Source organism: Somniosus microcephalus, chromosome 13 (assembly GCF_052327205.1).
Source record: "Somniosus microcephalus isolate GS21.2 chromosome 13, FLI_Smic_1.0, whole genome shotgun sequence".
NCBI classification, from domain to species: Eukaryota; Metazoa; Chordata; class Chondrichthyes; order Squaliformes; family Somniosidae; genus Somniosus; species Somniosus microcephalus.
The window spans coordinates 54,055,235-54,083,207 of record NC_140999.1 but is presented as its reverse complement, the minus strand read 5'-3'; the positions used below and the strand labels follow the sequence as shown (position 1 = coordinate 54,083,207).

The window sequence follows — 27,973 nt, the reverse complement described above, 5'->3', positions numbered from 1 at the left end:
AAGAGTCGGAGATGGACCATGTGAAGGTGAGGGAAGGGTGGAAATTGGAGGCAAAGTGAATGAAATTGTCTAGTTCAGGGCGAGAGCAGGAAACGGCACCGATACAGTCATCAATGTATCGGAAAAAGAGGTGAGGGAGGGGACCCGAGTAGGACTGGAACAAAGAGTGTTCCACATATCCCACAAAATGGCAGGCATAGCTAGGACCCATACAGGTGCCCATAGCAACACCTTTAATTTGGAGGAAATGAGTGGAGTCAAAGGAGAAGTTGTTCAATGTGAGAACAAGTTCAGCCAGGCGGAGGAGGGTGGTGGTGGATGGGGACTGGTTGGGCCTCTGTTCAAGGAAGAAACAGAGCGCCCTCAGGCCATCCTGGTGGGGGATGGAGGTGTAGAGGGATTGTACGTCCACGGTGACAAGGAGGCGGTGGGGCCAGGAAACTGTTAAAGTGGCGGAGGGCGTCAGAAGAGTCACGGATGTAGGTGGGAAGAGACTGGACAAGGGGAGAAAAGATAGAGTTGAGAGAGGAAGAGATAAGTTCTATGGGGCAAGAACAGGCTGAAATGATGGGTCTACCAGGGCAGTCCTGTTTGTGAATCTTGGGAAGGAGGTAGAAGCGGGCTGTGCGGGGTTGGGGAACTATCAGGTTGGTGGCCATGGGGGGGAAGATCTCCAGAGGAGATGAGGTGACAGCCTTGTAAACAGTGGTTTGATGTTCGGTAGTGGGGTCACGGTCCAGGTGGAGGTAGGAGGAGGTGTCAGAGAGTTGGCGTTCAGCTTCCGCTAGGTAGAGGTCGGTTGTTGGGTTTAATGACAATGTTGGATCTGAGAGAATGGAGTGCTGCAAGTTCAGAGGGAGGTAGGTTGGAGTGAATGAGGGGAGCAGAGAAATGGAGATGGCCGATGTCACGACAGCAGTTTGCAATGAAAAGATCTAGAGAGGGTAAGAGGCCAGAGGGAGGGGTCTGGGTAGAACGAGAATTCTGAAAGCGGGAGAAAGGGTCAGCCATGCGGGGGGAGGACTCCTGGCCAAAGAAGTGGGCACGGAGATGAAGACGGCGGAAAAAGAGCTCAGCATTGTGCCGATCTCAAAATTCATTGAGGTGGAGGCGTAAGGGGGATGAAGCTCAGGCCTTTGCTGAGGACTGATCGTTTGGGGTCAGAGGGGATAGTGAAAATGCGGCAGGGGGTGAGATTGGGAGCAGGGGGGTCAGAGGAAAGTGAAGGGGAAGAAGGTTCCGGAGGGGCATTGGTGTTCAAGAGTTGATGAAGCTTGCGATCCTTGACGCAGAGTTGTCCGTGGGGAGTTACTCTCTCGCCACAGCCTCAGCCCATCCCAAATGGGCACCCTCACCCCTCAGCTAAAAATCGAGGCCACTGTCTAGGCCCAAATTTGAATAGTGGGCCCTGTGGCACCTTACCCTCAGCAAGAGCCTGCACCATCCGGAGATTTGGGGGTGGGTGGGGGGAAGGCGAGGGAGAACTGGAACGAAATAAAAATCAAATCAAATCAAATCAAATCATGAGAGAAGCAGCAGAGCGGGGTACAATCTGTGGAGTGACAGGGCTGTGCCCCGCTGACTGTACCCGGGCTGACAGCGGCAGCGATTTTTATTCATTAAATATGTTAATTGGAGTGAGTTAATGAAGACTTAAAGGATAACGGCTGCACTGGTGTAGGTTTTATTGCGTTTAAAGTCAAAAGTCCACTGTAGTGGAGAATGGGAATCAGTGGCAGTCTGTGTGTGGGGCACTGGAGCATGTCGTCACCAGCTGCCACGGCGACAGAGTGATTAATCGATTGTTTCTTCTGGCGTCAGGTTAACAAAGATCTGCGAGTGACTTTCAGTCCCTTTCTCCCTCGATTGGTGTGCTGAGTTTTTGTGCTCATCAAGGTGAGGGATGGTAGAGTCAAAATGAAAAATGTGTGAATGCTGAAAATCTGCACTGATGAACATTAATGCGAAATATATATTAAAGAAATTGCATTTACTGTATGTACCATCTTTTAGGATGTCCCAAAGCGCTTTACAGCCAATGAAGTACTTTTTGGAATTGTAGTCATTGTTGTAATGTAGGAAACGCGGCAGCCAATTGCGCACAATAAGCTCCCACAAACATCAAGGAGATAATGACCAGATCATCTGCTTTTAATGATGTTGTTTGAGGGATAACTATTGGCTGGGACACCAGGGATAACTCCCCTGCTGTTCTTCGAAACATGTCACGGTATCTTTTACATCCACCCGAGAGAGCAGACGGGGCCTCGGTTTAATGTCTCATCGGAAAGATGGCACCTCCGACAGTGCAGCACTCCCTCGGTACTGCACTGGAGTGTCAGCCTGGATTTTTGTGCTCAAGTCTCTGGAGTGGGACTTGAATGTACAACCTTCTGACGCAGAGGTGGGGGAGCTGCCAACTGAGCCGCGGCTGACTCCGTAATCCCATGCTCCTAGGGATAGCCGGGGTCGAAGGGAGTGCAGGTCACAGGCCACAGATATTGTGATGACGTTCTCCGAGCAGCCATCTCATCAACCGCCTGCTGACCATTCTCCATGCGGGTGCCTGGCGCCGAGCGTCTTCAAGCCATTCAACTGGGAAGGGCATTATGCTGAGCCTGATGATGTTTCTACCCCACCCCATCCCTTCAACATTGACATGTGAAAACTTTCGATGAGTCACTGGGCAGCCCTCAGGAGCAGGGACCCTTCCCAACTCAGCGCACGGAGCCCAGCAGCAGCGCCATAGCTGGTACCCTGGCTACGACCAGCACAGGCTGGGAATCGCACTGTGGCAGCTTTCTGCTGTGTACCCGTGCTGTGCCCACTAAATGTCAAGATAAATCAGATACATCGTGAGACTAACCTAAAACACACACACGCAAAACTGATATCTTGGGACACAACATATATACACAACAGCACAACGTGGGTTCCAGTAAGAACTGTACTGCATATGGCTTTATTTTTATGTACATCATTAGTCCAACAGGTGGCTCTATTACACTTCTCCCTCTTTATTGAAGAAGTTAATCATAGCAAATAATCATTGTACATGACTTGCATGGTATACACAACTCTTGGCATACATTTCTCAAATGGAACCCATTTTATGTTTTCAAATTCTACTATAGAATTCTGTAACACAAACAAAAATATGAACTTATTTTCCATATTTACAGATTAAACATAACCAAGGTCTTCTGTTTCGAAGAGGGTACCTTCTTTCTTAAACAGAACTTTCAGATCATGTTGTAGGACTTCGACTCACTCTAGGCTGAGCCTGTGGAGAATTGTTCTCCAAGGGCTGACCTTGATCTACATTTGGACTCTGCACTTTCAGACTGTTTGTCTGCCTGACTCGGGCTCAGAGTTAAATTCTGACTTAGTCTTGGACTTGTTTCAGGTATGTCTGATGTAGGATTTGCTACTTGTAACAAGACTCTCTGACTCATCAGAATAAATTGAATCATCCCAGCTTTCAACTCCTTCCACATCTGTAGATAAGATATGATCAATGTGAACAAACCTAACCTTTCCATGATCAAACATTTGACCAAATATGTGCGAGGGCCACATATCTTCACTACTCTTCCTGGTAACCACTTTAACCATTTATAGTGATGGTTCTTCACTCTAACCTTCTGGTTAAGCTTCACACTTCTCTCTCTAACTCTACCTTTATCTTGACTCTCTTTCTGCCTTGATTGTTTCTCTTCTACGGACTGTGTCAAGTTTGGCTTTAACAACGAGAACCTGGTTCATGGCTGTCGTTTGAGAAACAACTCTGCTGGTTTTCTATCAGTAGTGGTATGAGGAGTATTCTGAAAGGTAATTAGAAAATTTGCGAGTTTGTGGTCCAATGACAACTGACGTTTCTTTGGATTTGGATCCAACATTTGCTTGATGAGGGCACGTTTGACAATTTGTACTGTGCACTCTGCTGCACCGTTTGAAGCAAGGTGGTACAGTGGAACTTTGATATGTTTCACACCGTTTCTGCTCGTAAAAATCAACATTTCATTGTGCAGTACACACGTCTGCTGCATATATGACAAATAAAATTAAATTGAATTGAAATTGAAATTGAACGGTGTGAACGCTTCTGAGCAAAATTGCGGCCCATTATCAGACACAATTTCTTCTGGGAGGCCGTATGAAGAAAACAATCTTTGCAAATTGTCTAGTGTTTTGCTTGTTGTTATTATCCGCATCGGAAACACCTCTACCCACTTCGAGTGACTATCTATCACTATGAACAATTGCTGTCCTTCTAGCTCAGCAAAATCTACATGTAACCTTTGCCACAACTTGGAAGGCCATTTCCATGGCTGTAATGGTACTGATGGTGGTTTCTTGCTCACCGATTGACATATTGTACACTGACTGACTATGTACTCTATCTCTTTATCTAAACCTGGCCACCATAAGTAACAGTGTGCAAAGCTCTTGGTCAAGCACATTCCCAAGTGCTGGTCATGAAGATCTCCTAACAATTTAGACCTGAGCCTAGTTGGGATAACCATTCTTGCTCCCCACATGATACAATCTTTATCCACTGACAATTCATTCCTACGAATGAAGTATGGATGGATATCTTCCTCTGATACCTGTTTTGGTTATGCATTTGCTATGTAATCATACACCTTTGACATAATTGGGTCACGTTTGGTTGCCCTACCAATCTCTTCCGCTGTGACTGGCAGCTCATCAATGTATGGGAAATAGAACACTTCTTCCTTATTGGGTGTAACTTGTGATGGGGATGGCAACCTGAATATAGCATCAGCATTACTGTGATCAGCTGATTGTCTGTACTCAATGTCAGACGTATACGCTGACAAAATTAAAGCCCATCTCTGCATTCGGGCTGCAGCTAAGGTTGGAACTGGGGACTTTGGATGGAGGATTGCTGTCAGGGGCTTATGGTCAGTAACTATGGTAAACTTACGACCAAACAAGTATTTGTGAAACTTCTTGACCCCAAAAATCAATGACAAAGCTTCCCTTTCGATCTGCGCATAATTCTGCTCACTGGCACGGACAGTGCGTGAAGCAAAAGCAATTAGTCTCTCCTCCCCACTATCTAGTAGAGAGATCACTGCCCCAACTCCGTATGGAGAGGCGTCACACGCTAGCTTGGTCTCCTTAGGTACATCATAGTGAACTAACATGGTACTCTCTACTAACTAGCTTTTACACTCTTTGAATGCTGTCGCATTCTTTTGACCACTTCCAAGGGACCTGTTTTCTCAACAGGTCATTCAGTGGATGTAACAATGTAGCCAAGTTTGGGAGGAACTTTCCATAATAATTCAAAAGACCCAAAAATGATCAAAGTTCAGGGACATTCTTGGGAGTGGGTACATTTCTGATTGCATCCAGCTTTCCCTTGGTTGGATGAAAACCATCTTTGTCTACTCTGTGCCCTAAGTACTCCACTGAGTTTTGAAACAACTCACAATTGTGAGCTGTCACTCGTACTCAGTGATTCTCTCGCTGTTTGAGCACTTCATTCAACACCTCATCATAGATTTGCCTGTTGGTGCTGAAATGAGTATGTCATCCAAATAACACACTACCCCTTCAATCCCTTGCAAAATTTGGTTCATCGCCCCCTGGAATATGTCAGGGGCAGAAGACACTCCAAATGGTAGCCTATTGAACTGATATAGACCTCGGTGAGTATTTATAGTCAAGCATGACTTGGACTCTTCATCTAACTCAAGTAATAAAGTCATAATGGCACAGAAGGCGGCCATTTGGCCCATCGAGTCTGTGCCGTAGGTAGGCATTTGTTAGATCTAACTTCGAAAAGATCTGGCCACCTGTCAGCGTGGTGAACAAATCTTCCACATTTGGCAACGCATTAGTTAGATTACACTCTCGAACCTAGTTTACAGTTACGTTATAATCACCACACAACCTTACCTTACCATCTGACTTAGGTACAACAATGGGTGTAGCCCAATTACTCAAATCTACCTTAGCGATAATGTTCTCAGTTTCTATCTTTTGAGTTCTTGCTCAACTTTCTCCTCGAGTGCACATTGTAATGTATGTAATGTATATATACCTTAAGGGAGAGAACTACTTTTTACAGCTCCTGTATACTGTAAATACCGGCAGTGACCACACCTGTATATAAACCCTGAGTAGTGATCTGTATAGTTAGTTCTAGAGTAACCCTCATTCAGTAAACACCTGTTGAATCGTTCCCTGCAGTCTGTTGTCTGATTATTGAAGGACACAACATTAAGATACACGGACATAACACATATGGTACGGGACGTGGCTTGCAGTAAACTGGTCTTGTGTCCTTCTGCACTCTGACACTCGCCTGGAGGTCTTGGATCGGACTGCCTGTTTCGCTGAACACCTGCGGATACTGCTTGATGACATCATCTGTTGATGCAAATTGTGCTTCCACACGAAAAATCTCATTCCAATCCAGCTTCAGTGATCCCAACCAATTTCTACCTATCAAGGCAGGCTTGTCTCCTGCCATTACTATGAGAGGCAAGCTCTGACACTGATCCTTGTATTTCACGGGTATGGTGACACTTCCTGCTACAGGGAATTACTCTCCTGAGTAGCCTCGCAGCTCTACCTTCGATTTCTCTAGTCGATAATCACGCAACTTGTCGCGATATAGTGATTCCGGTGCTACACTCACGGATGCACCAGTGTCGATTTCCATGGGTATCCTGGTTCCTGCGACATCTACTTGGATGATGATATCTTGCGAATCGCTGTTAGTTACCTTCGTGCTCCTGATGATGTGAATCTCCAGAAACTCCTCGTCCTGCTGCTTCTCTTCAATGGTATGTAGTGACTGGCGATTTCTACTTCTAGCATTGCCAGTTGGTTTACTCTTCTGTTGGCATGCCTTCACAAGATGCCCAGTTTTCTTGCAGTAGAAACACTCTGCCTTGACACATGGACAGCTTTGAGCGATGTGTTGTCCCAGGCACCGATAACACGACTTCAATGCACTGTTACCTTGGCCAGTTGCTGAGGCCTTGGGGCCCAACTGCCTTTTACTTCTAGCCTGCAGCCGATTCACCTCGGTTGTCTGACGACTGGAAATGGCGTGGAACGCTCGGGTGTATCGGTCGGCCATATCCATCGACATAGCTGTGTGACAAGCTAAGTCAAAAGTCAAGTTAGGGGTGGTCAACAATTTACTTCTGATAGGTTCATTTTACAACCCACAAACAAAGCGCAAAGCTCGGTACAACCCACAAAGCGCAAAGCTCGGTCCTGAAAGTTTCCGAAATGACAGTGAATGGATAGTTTTTTTAAAGCTACAATGTACACACTGATACTCTCATCATTTAATTGATCACGTGTTCCAAAATGATAATTTTCAGCAATTTCCAGGGGCTCAGGACTGTAGTGCTGTTCTAACTTGGTTAGGATCTCCTTCAGTGGCTTGTCCTTTGGCTTGGCAGGAACAAGCACTTTTTTCAAGGGTTTCATACGCCTCGGGGCCTGCTTCAGTCAAAAAAATAGCCCGTTTCATTTCTAAAACCGCCCAGTTACAGTTTACATCATCGGGGACTTCGACAATACTATTCGCGGTGAAAAACATTTCTAGTCGCTCCACATATGCTCTGAAAGTCTCTCGGTCGTGATGGAACTCACCCAAGCGCCCTATTATTCCTGTAGGCGCAGCCATCTGGACTCTGGCAACGTCGACAGTTCAGCCACATGTGCTTAAAATTCACCTTGGATTTTTAAGTTTTTCTGCAAAATGAAGAACCTCTTAACAGTCCCTCCGTCGGTTGGCAGGATTATCCTCCAACAAAAATTTCAGCTAGGGAATCCGCAATCGTATCCTCATCGCCAACACACACACACACACACAAAAACGTACGAGCTTTAGTAACAGGCAACCTTACTCCTCACTGCCGTACGTAAGCCCCCTCAGAGGGCTTTTATATGGCCCTGTGAGAGATGGTGAGACAGAGAGAGAAAGAAACGAGAGGGTGAAAGACATTGAGAGACAGCGAGATCGCGATTGTGCGCAAGAGAAAGCGAGAGAAAATATGAAGTGGAGAAAGAGAGAGCGTGCGAGTGTGTGTGAACGCAAGAGGCAGAGAAAGTGAGAGCAAGAGAGAGCACACAAGGGAGCGAGACAGGATGAGAGAGATTACGAGACTGCTGCAGACCCAGTTTAGTTGTTACAATCAGAGTGAATATGGCCCAGGCAGGTCTAAGTGCAAACATGCTGGATCAGCTTTGTACGAGCTGGCCAAGTGCCAATCCATACCGATCCTGTCTTTGGTGGTCCTGTTTACCCTCATCTTGTATAACGACTGTGGGCGACATTTGCCCAGCTTGGTGTAAACAGGCCTGGTGCAGACTGGCACTGGTCCAGCACACCTTAGGCAAGCGACTTTTCTAGGTTTATTTTCTTTGCCATACGCCCACACAGAAAAAATAATTTTAGCCGCCTTGCGACTTCTAAACGAATTTGAACGAGCAATGCTACAAGCTGGCACAATGAAATGGGCTTCCACCACCCTCATCACTATAGGCTACAAAGCAAAATAAAAATTACTCACTCAGAGACACTAATTAAGCAGAAGTAAGTTTTTTTTTTAAGTGCTTTTTTTTTAGAAAGAGTTGCCACCCTATGCTATATGAGGATGCCAGAGACACGCTGCATTTCTGGGTTCAGGACAGCAGAGTTGGGAGTGCACCGTGTGCATGCACTAGCCCTCCATTTTGTCAAAACACTCACTGGAAGTCCCAGGTTTCTCTAAAACACCTCACAATATTACTCCAAAGCGGTATCCAGAAGGGGATTCTTCTGTTGCTATGAACATCCCAGAAAAAAACGACTGATATTCAATTACTTTGAAAGAGAGAGGGTTAGATGCTGGCGTTTCACTCTCTGGTTCGTATCCACCAGTCTCGACTGATGGGACGAGAGTTTCCTCTTTCTGTTGGCTGCAAGTGTCCTAGATGAAAGGAGTTCTGTTTCAGAGTGTGGGACCACGGCACAAAAACGTTGCAGCAATCCCACTCACAGCAGCTGTAAGGATGGCTGATGTGCTAAATGAGAACACCCCAGGTGCCTTTCTGGGGTTTGGGCAGAGGCAAATTTAATCACACGTATACCTGACCAGGGAGTGCCAGGTGTCATTCATTTCTCGGGATGTGGGGATCGATGCCAAGGCCAACATTTATTGCCCATCCCTAATTGCCCTCGAGAAGGTGGTGGTGAGCCGCCTTCTTGAACCGCTGCAGTCCGTGTGAAGGTACTCTCCCACAGTGCTGCTAGGGAGGAAGTTCCAGGATTTTGACCCAGCGACGACGAAGGATCGGCGATATATTTCCAAGTCAGGATGGTGTGTGACTTGGATGGGAACTTGGAGGTGGCGGTGTTCCCATGCGCCTGTTGCCCTTGTCCTTCTAGGTAGTGGAGGTTTAGGAAGTGCTGCCGAAGAAACCTTCGCGAGTTGCTCATTTTAGAAATGTCGTCCTCGAGTAACAGTCTCCCTTATCCTCAAACCTCCTACAAATTATTTCAATGCATTTGAGTCTTTTGCAGGTAAGAGGTTTAAATCTTTGCTCATGCTATACCTAAAGATTGGTTTTTTTAAAAACAGGCCATGATAGGCATACAGTTTGGAGAAAAGGGAAGCGGAGATGTCGGGATTGTTGCACATCCAAGGTCAGAAGGTTGCACAGTGGTGGGTATATTGATAAAAGGGGGGGGGGGGGCGGGGGGAGGTGCTCGGAATTCTGAAGTGTTGTCATGGCAACATAGTTGGATAGGGACAGGGTTGCGACGGGTGGGGGAAGTCCAGGATTTTATCTGATTTATACAGTACCTAATCTGGCAACGCTGTCACTGGGCGTAAAGTGGAAAAATTGTTCCATTTTACAGGATTTTCACCTCTCACCTTAATGCACAGACAAAGGGAAAACAAAGACATACATCAAAGAGAATATCGGGGCCTGTGGCAGGAGGCGTGTGGAGCTCATACGGGTGGAAACAATGACAGGAGGCGCGCTCTGGGAAATGATAAAAATGAATCTGTTTTCTATTTTTTTTCTAAAAAAACCCCAGATTATTTGGCCATTATCACAGTGCTGTTTGTGGGTCACTGCTGCGTGCAAATTGGCTGGCGCATTTCCCCACATCACAACTTCTAAAAAAGTACTTTATTTGGTTGTAAAGCGCTTTGGAACATCATCATATCGTGGGAGATGCTATATAAATGCAAGTCTTTAGCCCACATGACTCATACAGGTCAAACCAGTAAGAAATACAAGCAAATAGGACCGAGCTGCCTGGCTCCGAGGGCTGGGTTGCCAGTGTTCAGGGTTGGGGGTGGGGGGGGCATGTGACCTTCGAGCCACAGATTGGACCCCCCCCTACACTAGGGCAACAGGTTGGATGTTGTCCAACAAAGACCAGTATTCCACTGAGGCGAGGTCTCTTCACTTACTATTCGACCGACACGAGAACATTATAGATTCTGGAGCTTTCAAGACAAAGAAATCCCTGGATTCAGCAGATGGGAAAACTTAATGAGGTTGGCTGACGATGGTTAGCTCTGGCTGTAGCTTTAGCTCTATCCTATTCTCACCTACTGCACACTGCAATGCTGGGACTGGCCCAGTGTTGCTGTGTGGCTGTATGCTGGGATGCTGAGAGTTCAGGGGTCACCAATCAACACAGCTTTCCTACTTTAATTGGTGTCTAAGGATTAGAGTGAGTGGGAAAAACAGGCTGTTTCTACAAAGCAATCAGAGTGTGTGAGAGAAAGATTGAGTTAAAGAGAGACACGCACACAGGGGGAGAGAGAGAGAGAAAGTGCGAGAGACAGAGAGATAGAGACACACAGGAGAGAATGTGTGTGTGTGTGTGTGTGAGTGAGTGAGTGAGTGAGTGAGGTGAGAGAGAGAGAGACACAGGGAGAGAGAGAAAAAGAGGGACAGAGAGTGTGAGAGAGATAGAGGGAGAGACAGAGAGAGAGGGAGGAAGAGAGCGACACATACACAGAGGGAGGGAGGGAGTGAAAGGGACACATACACACAGAGCGAGGGACAGAGAGAGACAGGCAGTAAATGAGAGGGAGAGAGAGAGGGGCACACAGTGCCAGAGATAGTGACACACACACACAGTGAGAAAGCGAGAGACAGACGCATACATATATACACACTCAGAACAGAGGGACACAAAGACAAACAGTAACAGAGAAAATTGAAAGGCATGTAGCCCTGTAGCAGTTGAACGGTGAGGCCATGCAAATAGTTTAAATAATTTCCCTTAATACAATTTTTGAAAGGCCACATCCTGACAAAAGATAGTAAACCTAGCTGTGGTATTGATGGAGGCCTGGCCCACAGTAAACTGCTGTGCGAGTGGAAGCTTCAACATGTGGATATGTTGCTTTATGTTTGGAAACCACAGGCAAACGCCAGAGCACTGGGCGCTTTTCCGTGAAGTGATTCGTTCCCGAATGCTTTGAGACGGGATGTTTTCACACCTTGGCCGCCTCTCACCTTTTGAGCGCAAAATCATGACCAAAAACAAAAAGCCGCGGGCAACATTTTATTCCTTCTGGCTACAGGATACCATCAGAAATAAAGGACCGAAGAAACGGTGGAATCGAGAGGCCATTGGCCTCATCAAGCGCGCTCCTTCTACAGACCAGACCGTCTGCTCGACTGAACCGCCCTTCAAGCATAAAAGGGAAGACGAGGTAAATTAAAGGGGAGGGTAGAGAAAGTTTCTTCATCCAGGGGACTAGAATGCAGAACTGTCTGCTGCAACCTCGTTCCATGAAGTCTTAAAAAAATTAGTTACATAGTTGTTCGAAAATGAGGAATTTTAAAGGGAATGGGGAGCAAGCAGCAAGGTGGGATTAGATTCACATTGGAGAGAAACACCAGCACAGACTTGATGGGCCAAATGGGCAGTTCCTGTGCTACAACAATTGATGATTTTGTAGCATTGCTTGGCACCAAGTCATGCAATTTGGTGCCCGCAAAGACACACTGGCACCACCGGAAGCCCCACTATCCGAGGGGGCAAGCCTCCAAGAGTGCCAAGGACTCATGCCTTTCTCCTCAGTTTTGTTTCTGGAAGGGAGAGAGAAACTCCAGTGATTTTAGCATTTCTGTTTCTGCTTTCGTTCCTCTGTGCTGATCCCCAGGGTGACGGAGAGGACCCTGGGGTGAGCGAGGAGCATGCATGCTAACTCTGGCAATGGAAAAGATTCTCCACTCAACAGGGAGATGAAAGCCTCACCGGTGAAGTCATTCCGTGCAAGGCATGACTCACTCCAGTCCATTTAATTACTGAGAGTGTTTCTCTCGCGGCTTTTGGCTCGAACGCCTTGTGCTCATTTATTTAGGCCACCTGCGTCATTGTGCCATCTCAGGCCCCCCCACCCCCTCCGATTAACATGACAGGTTAAAATATCAACTCCTCATTGTAGCACGGTGCAGAACCATCTCATTGGCAGAAAAGAACACAAAGTCGCATTCGGAGCGGGTAGGAGCCTTCTCCTTGATTACATCATTCCTTTCAATGTCACGGCAACCACCGTGGGCTAACTGACTGGGCTTTTACATTATATACAAGGGTACAGCTGACAGTAAACGTTTGCTTCTGTTGGCGTCGGTTGTAATCATACACGACCCCACTTTGGTTCTTCCCGTGCAAGTGCAAAAACGTTTGGATTTGTGTGGGCCTTCTGCTCTATTAGGCCTCTTTTTAAGTGCAAGATGTGCTGAGCCTCATTCCCTCCCTGGGAATCGCTGGTCCTTGGCTTCCAGCAGCAGCAGCTCCAGGTAAAATAAATGGTGCAGAGCACAGTGCATGGACTGCTGAGCACTGCTCTCCCCTAACCACAAATATAAAAAGGCCCTCAAGTAGAATGAAAGAAAGACTTGCATGGCACCTTTCACGACCTCAGGACTTTCCAATGCGCTGTACAGCCAATGAAGTACCTTTTGAAGTGTAGTCACTGTTGTGATGTAGGAAATGTGGCAGCCAATTTGCGCACAGCAAGCTCCCACAAGCAGCAATGTGACAATGGCCAAATAATGTTTTGCCGAATTTGGTTGAGGGATAAATATTGGCCAGGACACCGGGAAGAACTCCCCAGCTCTTCTTCAAGATAGTGGCCGTGGGACCTTTTACATCCACCCGAGAGGGAAGATGGGGCCTCGGTTTAACGTCTCATCCGAAAGACGGCACCTCTGACAGTGCAGTACTGGAGTGCCAGCCTGGATTTGTGCTCACAGCCTGTAGTATGTCAGAGGAATGAAGCCACAACCTTGTGACTCAGAGGCAAGAGTGCTGCCGGCTGAGCCACGGCCGACAGAACGGCTGGACAAGAGCAGTAAGTGGCAGCTCTGTGCTGGTACCTCACGTGAAAACACATTTAGTTAGGCCAGGAGAATGATGTAGAGAATATAGCCCGGCTGGGACAATGGAGCAGCATTCAAAACATCATCCCCAGCAACCAGGACTCGCACAACAGGGTTAAGTGGTCATTAAACCGAACGAACGAGAGTGGCTCCCATCACCTTTATTGCCTCTGTTGCAGCAGAGAGGATGGGTTGAGTCAGTCCTAAAGTAGGCCTTTATTATACAGCACCGGTGCCAGTTGGTGCGAACTCAACTCAGGGGTTGATTCCACACCGGCACCAGTCTTGCCACCCTCAGTCTTTCCTTCCTCCGACAATCTGCAGGCTTTTAAAATCCGTGCTCGGTGCCTGCCAACCACTGCTCCTCAGTTACCCAGCTGATTCTCAGCGACAAACTATTCAGGAATGGGGAGGTGTTTTTGTTTAAATCGGAGAGCTGGGCAGCATGCATGAGCGCTCAGGAATCGAAGGAAACAGCAATAAGTTATGCGTTGAGCTGCCTGACTGACAACACTCAGTGCACCAGGGACAGCTCCTGTAATCCTAGCGTTGCCACACACTGAGCCGAGGTTACATCACCGGGGTCACAGAAAGGGCAGCCCCCTTCCTCCCGAGATCCACGCAGAGGGTTAAACACGATCGTGAGCCAAATGGCAGCACCCTCGCCTCCAAGTCAGTAGGCCGTGGGTTCAAGTCCCACTCCAGAGACTCGAGCACATAATGTAGCCTGACATTCCCAGTGCAGTACTGAGGGAGCGCTGCACTGTCGGAGGTGCCGTCTTTCGGACGAGATCTTAAACCGAGGCTCCGTCTGCCCTCTCAGGTGGACATAAAAGGTCCCATGGCACTATTTTGAAGAAGAGCAGGGGAGGGCTCCCCGGTGTCCTGGCCAATATTGATCCCTCAACCAACATCGCTAAAAAACAGATAATCTGGTCATTATCACATTGCTGTTTGTGGGAGCTTGCTGTGCGCAAATTGGCTGCTGTGTTTCCCACATTACAACAGTGTCTACACTTCAAAAGGTACTTCATTGGCTGTAAGGCGGTTTGTGACATCCTGAGGTCGTGAAAGGCACTATATAAATGCAAGTCTCTCTTTTCTTTCTGTTAAGAGACTGCTAGTGACCTGTCCAAAAACCGGCACCTTCACAGTAATCCCGTAGTACCCGACGGCATCAGAACAAACTCGGCAACAATCCCAATGGAAAATTAAGAGGAAAAAAAATGCCTCTGATTGACAAAGATCAGGACTCGCCTGTAGTTCCCCAACTGGAGAGGATTCCTTTTTGGATGCACAATGCCCACTTCAGCTGCTCAACTTCAACGGCAGACAGAGGTTAAAAGCTTTGTTAAAAGAAAAACGTACCACACATGTACTGTAATGCCCACAATATTAAGCGTCAACATAAATCACTGGACCAAAATGAAGCCGGAATGGTTCCCGACAGCTTCAGTAATTTCATATGTTAATGGTGTTCTATTGTGATATCTGTAACACACACTTGGTTACAGGGCAACCTTGCTTCACCTCTTCCTAGTTATGCTCTCCACTCAAAGCTCTTCCCGACTGCAGCTCTTGAAGGCACACGAGGGAAAAGAAAACGCGGGTAGGATTTTGCGCCTTAATGAGGTGGCTCAGAGGGCAGCACTCGCACCTCTGAGGCAGAAGGTTGTGGGTTCAAGTCCCATTCCAGGGCCTTGAGCAGCAAATCTAGGCTGACACTTCAGGGCAGTGCTGAGGGAGTGCTGCACTGTTGGAGGTGCCGGCTTTCAAAGAAGAGATTAAATTGCGGCTTCATCTGCTCTCTCAGGTCCCACGGCACTATTTCTAAGAAGAGTAGGGAAGTTCTCCCCGGTGTCCTGGCCAATATTTATCCCTCAACCAACACCTAAAAACAGACAATCTGGTCATTATCATATTGCTGTTTGTGGGACCTTGCTGTGCGCAAATTGATTGCCGCATTTCCTACATTACAACATGAACTATACTACCAAAAAGTACTTCATTGGCTGTAAAGTGCTTTAGGATGCTCCAAGGTTGTGAAAGGCGCTATATAAATGCAAGTCTTTCTATTTTTCCTTTTTTCATCTGTAATTTCTTCCAGTTTTGGCAAGGGGTCCATACCTGGAATGTTAACTCCTCTGTTTTCTCCACCAATGCTGCCTGATTTGCTGAGTGTTTGCAGCACTTTGCCCTTTCTATTCCAGCAGTGGTCACTAGGCAGCTATCAGAATCCTGGGCGACTCCCTCATCCCTAACACTAGGCAGCTATCAGAATCCTGGGCATTCCCTCGTCCCTAACACTGGGCAGCTATCAGAATCCTGGGCATTCCCTCGTCCCTAACACTGGGCAGCTATCAGAATCCTGGGCCATTCCCTCGTCCCTAACACTGGGCAGCTATCAGAATCCTGGGCCATTCCCTCGTCCCCAACACTGGGCAGCTATCAGAATCCTGGGCATTCCCTCGTCCCTAACACTGGGCAGCTATCAGAATCCTGGGCGACTCCCTCGTCCCTAACACTGGGCAGCTATCAGAATCCTGGGCCATTCCCTCGTCCCCAACACTGGGCAGCTATCAGAATCCTGGGCGGCTCCCTCGTCCCTAACACTAGGCAGCTATCAGAATCCTGGGCGACTCCCCCGTCCCTAACACTGGGCAGCTATCAGAATCCTGGGCCATTCCCTCGTCCCTAACACTAGGCAGCTATCAGAATCCTGGGCGGCTCCCTCGTCCCTAACACTAGGCAGCTATCAGAATCCTGGGCGACTCCCCCGTCCCTAACACTGGGCAGCTATCAGAATCCTGGGCATTCCCTCGCCCCTAACACTGGGCAGCTATCAGAATCCTGGGCATTCCCTTGTCCCTAACACTGGGCAGCTATCAAAATCCTGGGCGGCTCCCTCGTCCCTAACACTAGGCAGCTATCAGAATCCTGGGCGACTCCCCCGTCCCTAACACTGGGCAGCTATCAGAATCCTGGGCGACTCCCCCGTCCCTAACACTGGGCAGCTATCAGAATCCTGGGCATTCCCTCGCCCCTAACACTGGGCAGCTATCAGAATCCTGGGCATTCCCTCGTCCCTACCACTGGGCAGCTATCAGAATCCTGGGCGACTCCCTCGTCCCTAACACTGGGCAGCTATCAGAATCCTGGGTGACTCCCCCATCCCTAACACTGGGCAGCTATCAGAATCCTGGGCCATTCCCTCGTCCCTAACACTGGGCAGCTATCAGAATCCTGGCCATTCCCTCGTCCCTAACCCAAACCACGGAGGCCAATGTGGACCCTCGTTACCTCCAGCCTGACCAAGATCAGCTAACCCAACAAGGACCAGGGATCCAACCTAGGACCTTCCTTGTCTGTACAGCTCATGGTGGGAGGTTAATCTATTGATACTCATATAGAATTATTAAAAGGAGTGTTTATCCCTGACTGTTAAAAAACCCAGAAAGCAACAGATATTGGACAATGACCGGCTCCAAGGCCATAACTATCCTGCTGGCTCAGTGGGTAGGTGCACCCCTTCCCTCAGTGTCGTGCCGGCCTATACAGACCACAAGGTCCCAGGTTCAAACTGTGCTGGCAGCCAATGTCAAACGGGTAAATGATAGGGTGGCTACAACTGACCTCAATGTGGATAGAGAAGAGGGAGGGAAGGGAGATTAACCAAGGTCCCTGCTTCTTGAAGCTAGTATGGATGTGGATATTGGGTGAGGAGATCGAGCCAGGCTTGGCTGGGAAGCCCCACCATCTCCTGTTAACGCAGCACAATCACGGGGCCGGGGGTGGGGGGAGGTAAGGGTGATGGAGGGTTGTTGAGTTAGCGGACGTTAGCCGAGGCAGTTGCAGGGGGGCGACAACCAGCTTCAATGCCTAATTTGGGTGGGGGATGGATAAGAGGGGAGAAGCATTAAACAGAGTTCCTGCTCTTGATCTGTTGGAGAGTGGATGAGATCAGGATTGGGCTCGGCTGCAAAGGTCCTCCACGGTGGAATAGCCAGCCGATACGCTGTCTAGGCTCACTCATTAACAGCGGGTCCCTCGGGTGAAGTAGCAAAGGGCGATTGGCACCATGGGCTATCAGTCAACAAAATGAGCATTAATCTGCTGTTTTATTCCCGTGGAATCCAATCTAGGTGTAAATCATGATCGCGTTTGGCGGGGGGGGAAAGGAGTATTTAGCTGAATTCAGCAGGCCCCCCTCCCCCTTTTGGAGGGTTAAATTAAAGGATGGGAATTGAGAACCGGATCACTCTGCTGAAGATCTGTGGAGAGTATGAACGACAGAACAGGAGGGCTCTTTGTTAGTGATTGGGCCTGTGCTGCCACCCTGTAACTGAGTCGATGATCGATGCCCGTCACTAGTGAGCATCACTGTACAGCATTCGCTCCATACCATTCAGTTAGATCACTGTCTGGCTCAGCAGCCGCACAGCATCCACCGGGCCAGACACCTTGCATTACCACTGCCATAGATCCCACTCTAATGCTATTGAAAGATTCAAAATGATAGGATTACAAAATTAGCTTTTAAACCAATGAGAGAAAAACTGCAAGCCTTCTTAAAGGTAGGGAGCCACATTATAATCCCCCACGTAAATATTCAAAAGGAAGCCCACCTGTCCTCACCCCCTCACAACCTGAAGATGTCGACTAATGCCAGGGTACAGTTGCACTGGCGCTAGCCGCTGGCTCCCGATCACCTGGCCCAAATGGCCATTCTTTCAGTTGTGAGCCTACACATTGAGTGCCAACTGACTATTCGACCACGCAGGGCATCGCACTAATCCTGCCCTTTCTGGACAACCACACATTTGCCAGTTCCAGCTGCAATTAGTGGATTGTAATCAGGAGCGAGAATACTGCCCGCTTCCGCTGCCCCCCCCCCCCCCAGGAAAGGAGTACTGAGGCAAACTGTAGCGCCCCCCCCCCCCCTACTGTCTACCTGGCTCAGGGATTGGCTAATTCAACACAGAGAACTCAAACGTGTAGTTTATGGAATCAAGCCTTGCTGTCCCGGAGTATTAACAAGCTGCGGGTCTCACAGAGCACAAATGAATGGACAAACACCAATCAAAATCTTCTTAAAGGACACCACAAAGGCACCTTGTGAAGAGTCAGCACCATCATCTAACTGGACAATGAGCAGCGTGTAGCAGCAGTAACATTCCTTCAGTTGGCCTCAGCATCCGAGCTAGGGAATAGGAGGAAACAAACCTACCCCCCCACCCCCCCACCCCCGTCCCCGGAAAGTGCCCTTGTTGAGTGGGGATAAGGCCAGACTAGGTTGTGATGACTTCCACGGTCAAATAGCTCACTAATACTCAAACTAGACTCGCACAAGTTGATTCCTGTGGAGCCATAACCTAGCGCGAGTCAGTGTCTTCAGGAGATATTGGGGGGGGGGGGGAAAGCAATTTTACAAACAAGTGTACACAGTGTCAGCTGTGGTTCAGTGGGTAGCACTCTCGCCTTGGAGTCAGAAGGTTGTGGGTTCAAGTCCCACTCCAGGGGCTTGATCACAAAAATCTAGGTTGACACTCCAGTGCAATGCTGAGGAAGCGCTGCACTGTCAGGGGTGCCGTCTTTCGGATGAGGCGTTAAACCGAGGCCCCGTCTGCTCTCTCGGGTGGATGTAAAAGATCCCATGGCACTATTTCGAAGAAGAGCAGGGGAGCTATCCCCGGTGTCCTGGCCAATATTTATCCCTCAACCAACATCACTAAAACAGATTATCTGGTCATTATCACATTGCTGTTTGTGGGAGCTTGCTGTGCGTAAATTGGTTCCCTCGTTTCCTACATTATAACAGTGACTACACTTCAGAAGTACTTCATTGGCTGTAAAGCGCTTTGAGACGTCTGGTGGTCGTGAAAGGCACTATAGAAATGCAAGTCTTTTTTTTTACATCAAATGTTTCACACTCCAGCTGTGGGAAACCCTAACAGGCCGCCTCTAGGTTTGTACTAAAGCACCTTTCCTGTTCTCAGGATATCGCAGAAGGCTGCACAGCCAATGGATTCGTTTTGAAATACAGTCACAGTTGTTACATGGTCAAACATGGCAGCCAGTTTGTGCACAGCAAGATCCCACCGACAGCAAATCAACCAGTGACCAAATAATTGCTTTATGGCGGTGTTGGTTGTGGGAGGAACGTTGGCTAAGACACTCCCTGCTCTTCTTCAAATAATGCCCCGTGATCTTTAACATCCATCTCAACAGGAATACAGAGCCTTGGTTTAATGTCTCTCCGACAATGCAACTCTCTTCATTACTGCGCTGAAATCAGGCCACATTACTGCGCTGAAATCAGGCCAGATTACTGCGCTGAAAAATCAGGCCAGATTACTGCGCTGAAATCAGGCCAGATTACTGCGCTGAAAAATCAGGCCAGATTACTGCGCTGAAATCAGGCCAGATTACTGCGCTGAAATCAGGCCAGATTATGTGCTCAAGTCCTGGAATGGGGCTTGAACCCACAACTTTCTGACTCAGGAGCAGGGGGTGCTACAAATGAGCCAAGCAGACACATATGAGCAAAAAGACAGGAAAAGTTCATAACCTCTTTGCCACGAGGTGGCACTACATTGCACACTCGATACAATGTACCCTCCAACACTTTCATAGGCTGCTAGAGACACCCGGTGGCAGTTAATGGTACTGCACCATTTAAAAAAAATTCAGCACGTTGAACTTACAATTTATGATCAGCAAGATCCCACATTGACTCAGCAAGTAAGGAATAGTGAGGCAACATTCTCCAACCATCCCTCCCAGCCTGCGCCTTTCTGTGTTCCAATTCTGGTCTCCTGTGTGTCCATTGCCCCTGGCTGCTCTGTCATCGAGTTTATCATCGCTCCTCGGCACCACTCTGGAACTCCCCGATTGAACCTCTCTGCCTTGATACATTGCTCTCTGGCTTTAAGAGACCAGCTCCATCCCCACCGCCCCGCCCTGGCTCCCTTCTAATTCTTCCACCTTACAGGCCACTCTGTCAAGCACCTCGCGATGTGACAGCAGGTTAAAGACACGGGGTTGGATGGCTTTGATGAGAGCAGCAAAGAGTATTGGAAGGGAAAAACTAGGGAACAGTGGAAAAGAAACAGCGAGCAGTGTGGCTCTGGGATTCTGTCCTCTCAAAGCTGGCTTTGTGTCTGACGAGAGGATGCTGGGGCTGGTACAGCCCTGGGATGAAGTGCGGCAGAGTTCCAGGTCTGTCACTCGCTGTGCTAGCAATGTGAAGCAAGGAGTGCATCGGCACATTTGAAGAGCATTGGCTTCATTGCCGTTTTTGCTTTAGCTGATTGGTACGAATTAAATAAGCCCTGGGACAACATAGTTTATCTGAAAGGCTTACTTTCATTCTCTGCCCAGCGAATTCCTGCCCACTGCCTCGACCCATTCTCAATTCACCGGCGCAACAGAATAAAATCAAGTGACAGTCAATGGGCCGCTCTGCAGAATCACCAGCAGCTGGCTGCAGATTAAGGCTGAGAGGCACACTTAACCAACGGCCCTTCGTGTCCTGTGAACCTACCATACAAACCCCGTGCCTTGTGGCTGACGGCAAATCAGCCCAGCTCTCTGTATCCTGCTGTGCCACTCGCACACTACATGAGTGACGGGAACCACCCCCCCACACTCCCCACCATCCCCAGGAGAATTACACATACGCCACAGTGCGCTTGTGACACTCATCCAAGGGAACATCGATAATCACTGTCGTTTTCACAAAGAGTAGTTAGAAAGCAGCAAAGTGTGAGCATCCCCCCGACCCCTCCCCCCCCCCCCCAAACACTTCTTTCTCTCCGTTTATCTCTTTTCCTATCTCCTTCTCTTCTAAAGGCATTGATTCCTTGCTGGGATGTGATGCTGTGAGCACCCACCGGTCCCACGGGCAGCAGGCACCCACCGGTCCCACGGGCACCCACCGGTCCCACGGGCAGCAGGCACCCACCGGTACCATGGGCAGCAGGCACCCACCAGTACCACGGGCACCCACCGGTCCCACGGGCAGCCACCGGTCCCACGGGCAGCGGGCACCCACCGGTACCATGGGCAGCAGGCACCCACCAGTACCACGGGCACCCACTGGTCCCACGGGCAGCAGGCACCCACCGGTCCCACGGGCAGCCACCGGTCCCACGGGCAGCGGGCACCCACCGGTCCCATGGGCACCCACCGGTCCCACGGGCAGCAGGCACCCACCGGTACCATGGGCAGCAGGCACCCACCAGTACCACGGGCACCCACCGGTCCCACGGGCAGCGGGCACCCACCGGTCCCACGGGCACCCACCGGTCAGCGGACAGCCACCGGTACCACGGGCACCCACCGGTCCCACGGGCAGCGGGCACCCACCGGTCCCACGGGCAGCGGGCACCCACCGGTCCCACGGGCAGCTGCTTTTATACTGGCCTGGCTGGCGCCGCTGGCTCCCGGCACACCACTCCAAATGCAGCCGATGGCCCACCTCCCCCCACAACGCAAACAACACGGGATTCGCAGTGTTCAGTTTAAAAAAAAAAGTCTTCCCAGCAGCCAGGCTCAGTAAATCAGGCAGGTGAGATCCGCGGAGCAGGAGCTGGGCGCTCCGCTAAGGCCCAGCGGAACGCAGACAGGGGCAGAAATCAGCCCCGGGGGAGGGTTTCCTGGTCAGCAGCAAGCGTTCTTGCTCGCTGTACGCAGATGCACAGGTGTCAATTTATTTGTGGTAGGACAGTACTCGGCTTTGTAAAAACAAAAGAACTTGCATTTATATAGCGCCCTTCGTGACCTCCGGACGTCCCAAAGCAATTTCCAGCCAATGAAGTACTGTTTTGAAGTGTAGTCGCTGTTGTAATGTGGGAAACACGGCAGCCAATTGCGCACAGCAAGCTCCCACAAACAGCAATGTGATAATGACCAGATAATCTGCGTTAGTGATGTTGGTTGAGAGATAAATATTGGCCAGGACACCGGTGAAGAACTCCCCTGCTCTTCTTCAAATAGTGGCCGTGGGATCTTTTACATCCACCTGAGAGGGCAGACGGGGCCTTGGTTTAACGTCTCACTCGAAAGAGAGACTGATAAAACAGTACTAGGCTCTGTAGTCGTGTGACAATTGCAGACAGACCCCTTTGCCCATTTCTACGGCATTACCCGTCGCATCCAGTGCCTACGACAATAAGCGTGGATTCAACTTCGGAGGACAATTCCATTTCTCATGATGCAGTGTGCGGCCATCGACTGGCACCGCCACCAGGCGCGGCACCCGGCTGGACAACTCACCGGGGCTGGAAACAAACAGGGGGGCATGCAACCACGCACCAACGGTGAACTATTTCTTCTTTTAAAATTGGGTTGGCGATATTCCGTACCGAAGCGGGCACGATGTCCGGCGCAGGGTGACTCACCTCCCCCACCCCCTCCACCCCACTGACAGCCAGCACGGTGACGGTGTCAACAGCGCAGACGTGGCGAGTTCTTCTTTGACCGGCAAAGAGTCAGCCTGTCCAAGCTACCATCAGCGTCCCTTTCAAAATAAAGCGGTCCACTCAGTCACATAGGGGCACAACATCTGCCCAACGCAAACACCTGGATAAAGAGCAAGTGCTCACCCGCTACTGCCCATTCAGAAGATTTGGCTCTCCACAGCGCCGTTTGCTCCTGCTACAGTGAACGGCAAAGAGAGACAGACAAAAAAGGACAGGAATGAAAAATCTACTTCACTAACGATCAACTAAAATAATTAGTAACTTCATCCCCTAGGAAAAACACACTGAGACACACCATCAGATCAATTACTGTTATCAGAAATTACTGTTTACCAAAGCTGGTGACTGCCACTAATATAACGGAACACTGTTCACTCCCCACACTGCAAAAGCCAGTGTTAAATCTCCAGGAATAGATACCAACAGGCTCCTTACATCAAAAGATGATTTTTTTTTTTGCTGGGAAATGTGTGTGGGTGTGGGGGGTTGGTTGGGGGGGGGGGGGGGGGAGCAGCCACCCGGGGGTCTCTGCGTTTCTCAGAACACAGTTGCGTTTCTTGAACACCATTCATGAAGGTTAAGCAGAAGTTGCGAAGAAAAAGTCAGGACATCATGGGTTAATCACTGCCTGTTTGAACTGATTAGTCTCACCCACATCAGAGGGAGGGGATGGGGAGACGAGAGGAGAGGGGGAGAGAAAGAGAGCGGAGGAGTGGGGGTGGGAGGGGAAGGAAAGAAAGAGAATATTGAAGTCTCCAGAATCACAATTACAAAAATGAATGCTAAACCTTCGCTCATTTTCATAGCTCTACGATTTGAGGGAGAGCGAAAATCAATGTTAATCAAGTTCCTCCAATAATTTGCAGGCAGACTTTAGCATTAAAACATCTTTCAGGGAAAGAGACTTTAATCTTCGATCATATCTTTAAAAAATAGTGCAGAGTTGTTATTGATAAACCTTTTTTATGGCATATTAATACTGGCATACCCGATGAAAACAAACACATCTATTTAAGTGATGTTTATTCCTCTACACATCTTTCCCCAATAAAGGCAAACCAAGACAATCGATCTCCCATACAAGAGGTCAATGAAGGCGATTCTTCAAGTCTATTTTTGCCCCTGCACTTACTAAATGCTACAAAACACAGGAGGAAGCACAGTTGCAATAGAAAAGATCCAATAACACCCCATCTCCTCTCTCCAAGACAATTCCCCTCTAGCCAAAAGTAAAAGGAAGCAATCACTTGCAATGTATATTGAGCCAGTGATCCATGTGTATATCTGATCTTCATCAATCCCTTCCTTAAATATGAAGCTTGGCAGAGTTGCACGCAATCTGGTTAATGAATCAGCTGTCACGACCAGTGCTAGGCAATTCGTACCGGGCAAATGTTTTAACAGGAAGGGGCGCACACGTTATTTCCACTGGGTTTGTCTCGCTTTTTTTTTAAAAAATACGCTGATCTCAGACCTGTCCCTCTCGCATACAAGAATCACCCCTCTCCATTCACGCATTTCCTGCCCTTGCATCCCCACTATCTGTCTATTTAAAAAAACACTCCATCCATTTGCAACATTCATCCTGCAGGATCCATCAATAGCTAATGTGGGACAAAAAGACAACTTGCAGACTGAAGGCTCCTGGTCCATTCCCATATCTAAAATATTTAAGCATCATTGAGAAAGCAATGGGGCATTGCAAAGTAAATGTTAACAAACAGATCAATAGTTCCCAAAATATTTAACCTAAAAATCAACCCAACGTAGGGCAAATACACATTTTATTAAATGTTGACTCTCCGGAACCATCTGGTGACAGGAGCACTAGCCTCTCAGTCTCTCTTTCTCGTACAAAGTCTTGAGGGGCAAGATCTGGAAAGACCATAGACCGCCCCATCCCATAGTATTTGCCCCACAAATAGTATCTTCCTCCCCCTTCTACAACCTCCCAGTCCATCCCTGAAGTGCCCCATCCTAGTCACAGTTCTGAGCTCACCTTCCCAGTCTAAGAGACCGTTCCTTTTCACTCCTGCCAGTCAGATGCAGAGACCACTGCATCCTTGCCCATTTAAACCCCTCACTCACAGCCTGCCCAGCTGCTGTTTCTTTCTCTCCTCATCCCCATGCATGCACACACACACACACACGGAATCTCTATATCTGCCCAGCATATCACCTCTGGAGTCCTGTAGGACAAATCTCTCCCTATTCACTCTGTGCAAGAATTTATCTAAATTCAAAAAGACAAAGTAAGCCTGCAAAAGCTCCTTTGCTCCTTCCTTTCGTACAAATGGAGCATTTCCAGAGCAGGGCATTGCAGTCTCCTCTCCCACTCGCTGCAACACACAAAAAAACCCTTGCAAGAAATCAAGTGCAAAAAACCCCATCACAGCAGGAATACAAAGGAATTTAAATCCCCTCCCTCACACATCCCCACACAACCAAAATGCATTGAAATGGGAAAGAAAGAGAGAATCAAGCATTTACCTGGTAAAAATGTTCCTGCTTTTCCTTTACATTTTTCTGGTGAATAATCCCTTTTTTTTGCAGTGCAGTGTAATCCCAGTGTGATTGTGTGTGTGTGCTGCTTGCAGACTCTCCCTGTTCTCACTGCTCTCAGCCTCTCTCCACTCTCAGCATTACCAGGCACCAAGGGGTGATGTCATTCAGAACTCCGGCGTCTTGACATCACTCGAGTCGCGTCCCCCCCTCGACGTCAACGCGTCATGCGGCGTGAGGCGGGAACGGAAGGGAGCACGCCCGCAACACGTGACGAGGGCACCGGTTCCCTCTTAAATCGACAGTCCTCCCTCTTAAAGGAGCCTTCTCTAGGGAAGTGATGGGGTTTAAATCAGCAGATATCGGTGCGGAATTCCTCACTCAATATCATTTTACTTCTTTGGATGGTGTTTTGAATCCCTCAATCAACATCATAAAACCAGATGACCTGGTCATTATCACATTGCTGTTTGTGGGAGCTTGCTGTGTGTAAATTGGCTGCTGTGTTTCCTACATTACAACTGTGTCTACACTTCAAAAGTACCTCATTGGATGTAAAGCGCTTTGGGATATCCAGTGGTTGTGAAAGGCACTATATAAATGCAAGTCTTTCGTTTACGGACGTAAAAGTTAGGCAGCTTTGAAGTTCGGCCTATATCCTATCTGTTCGTATTATATAGTGTACATTTTCCAGGGTATAATGTACATATTATCGGTGTGTATATACCTATATATAAAATTAAACTAGCAAGTTAATTGCTGAAGGGAAATTCTTTCTTAAAGGGACTTTCTGAGGAGAATTCTCCTCAAATCAAGAACTTACATTTGTATAGCACCTTTCACATAACAAAACGTTCCAAGGCACATTACAGGGAGAGCAGTGGACACTGAGCAAAAAGTAGGGGAGCAATTAGGGGGAAGTGCTGAAGGCACAGTTGAAAGTGGAAGTACTCTCACCTCCGAGTCACAAAGTTATGGGTTCAAGCCCCACTCCAGACAGTTACTTAAGCAGGTAATTCAGGCTGACACTTCACAGTACTGCACTGCTGGAGGTTCTGTCTTCTGAATGAGATGTTCTGCCCTCTCAGGTGGATGTAAAAGATCACATGGCACTATTTCCTCAACTAACATCACTATAAAAACAGATTATCTGGTCATTATCTCATTGCTGTTTCTGGGAGCTTGCTGTGCGCAAATTGGCTGCTGCATTTTCTACATTACATTGACTACACTTCAAAAAATACTTCATTGGCTGTAAAGTGCTTTGGGAGGTCCAGTGGTCGTGAAAGGCAGTGTAGAAATTACATAGAATGTTACAGCACGGAAATGTCTTTCTTTCTCTCTCTGAAGGCTGTCACCTGTGTTGGAGCAGAGGGTGGTGGGAATCGGGCAGAAGAGTTGAGGCTTCATGATGGGATGCAGTACGAGAGAACATTGTAGAGGTAGAGTGGAGCAAAACTGAGGAAGGCTTTGAGAATGGATAAGAAATTGTCTGAAGAATAGGAAGGAGCAGGTACTTGCTATGGGAGTTATGTTGGAAAATTTAGGTGGGGTAAAGTGCTGAATGGGCTGCCCCCGGGATCGATCTTACTGTTTCTAATTTAAGCAAATGACTTGGAATGAGAACCTCAATGTAAACCATAAGAATAGGACAAGGCGAGACAGACTTGGAAATATATCGCCGTTCCTTCATCGTCGCTGGGTCACAATCCTGGAACTCCCTCCCTAACAGCACCGTGGGAGTACCTTCACCACACGGACTGCAGCGGTTCAAGAAGGCAGCTCACCACCACCTTCTCAAAGGCAACTAGAGATGGACAATAAATGCTGGCCTTGCCAGTGACGCCCACATCTCATGTACGAATATAAAAAAACAAGATTCAAAATAGTAAAAATCAAATTTAGAATTGATGTGAAGAAGTTCTTCATACAAGGACATGGAATACATTCCCAAATCAGTGGAAGTAAAAACCCTGGAATCATTTAAGGAAAATGGGATGCCATGATGCGGGGGGGGGGCACCTGCAGGGTCTTTCTGGTTGAGCCATTTGTCCTCCATCATCCAGATCTATCTTGTGAAGACAAGATCGAGGATTTTAAAGTTGATATGCTGGGGTGGAGGCAAAGAGCCAGTGGAAGACTTTGGTGAGGACAGCGATGATGGGTGTGTAGGACTTGGTACAAGATAGGCTCAGAGTTCTGGAAGAGTTAGAATGTGAGTTATGTTCAGCTGGAAAACCCAATGAGAACTTTGGAGAAATTGAGTCTTGTGATAACAAAATCATGAATGGTAGTTTCAGGGGTGGTAAGGATAAAGTAGGGGCAAATGTAGAAGCTGTACAAAGATCAGTTCACTATCTCCACAAGGTTAAATCTTCAGATCCGACAGCCATTTAAAGCAAGGCTTTATGTGCTGTTGATCAGGCTGTTTGCGAACTGCTTTGCTACAGGGTCACGGTCCGCCTTGGACAGAAGGAAAAGCTGAACGTCTCCAATCTCACAAGAAACATATGTTCAGTCACAAACAATCAGTTGCTGGCAGATTGGAGAATGGGAGCTGTTGGGAATTGCTGGCTGCATGGAGGAAA

At 48.3% G+C, this 27,973-nt stretch overlaps 1 protein-coding gene across 1 annotated transcript in view; it reads right to left on the bottom strand.

Moving 5' to 3' along the window:
• The window catches only part of LOC147108325 (receptor-type tyrosine-protein phosphatase delta-like), a 620,473-nt gene extending 594,949 nt beyond the window's left edge, over window positions 1–25,524 (bottom strand). The window contains exon 1 of the mRNA XM_086004913.1: window positions 25,374–25,524. The gene's annotated coding sequence lies outside the window, so the exon portion shown is untranslated. The remainder of the gene's footprint in view (window positions 1–25,373) is intronic.
• Window positions 25,525–27,973: the final 2,449 nt, after the last annotated feature.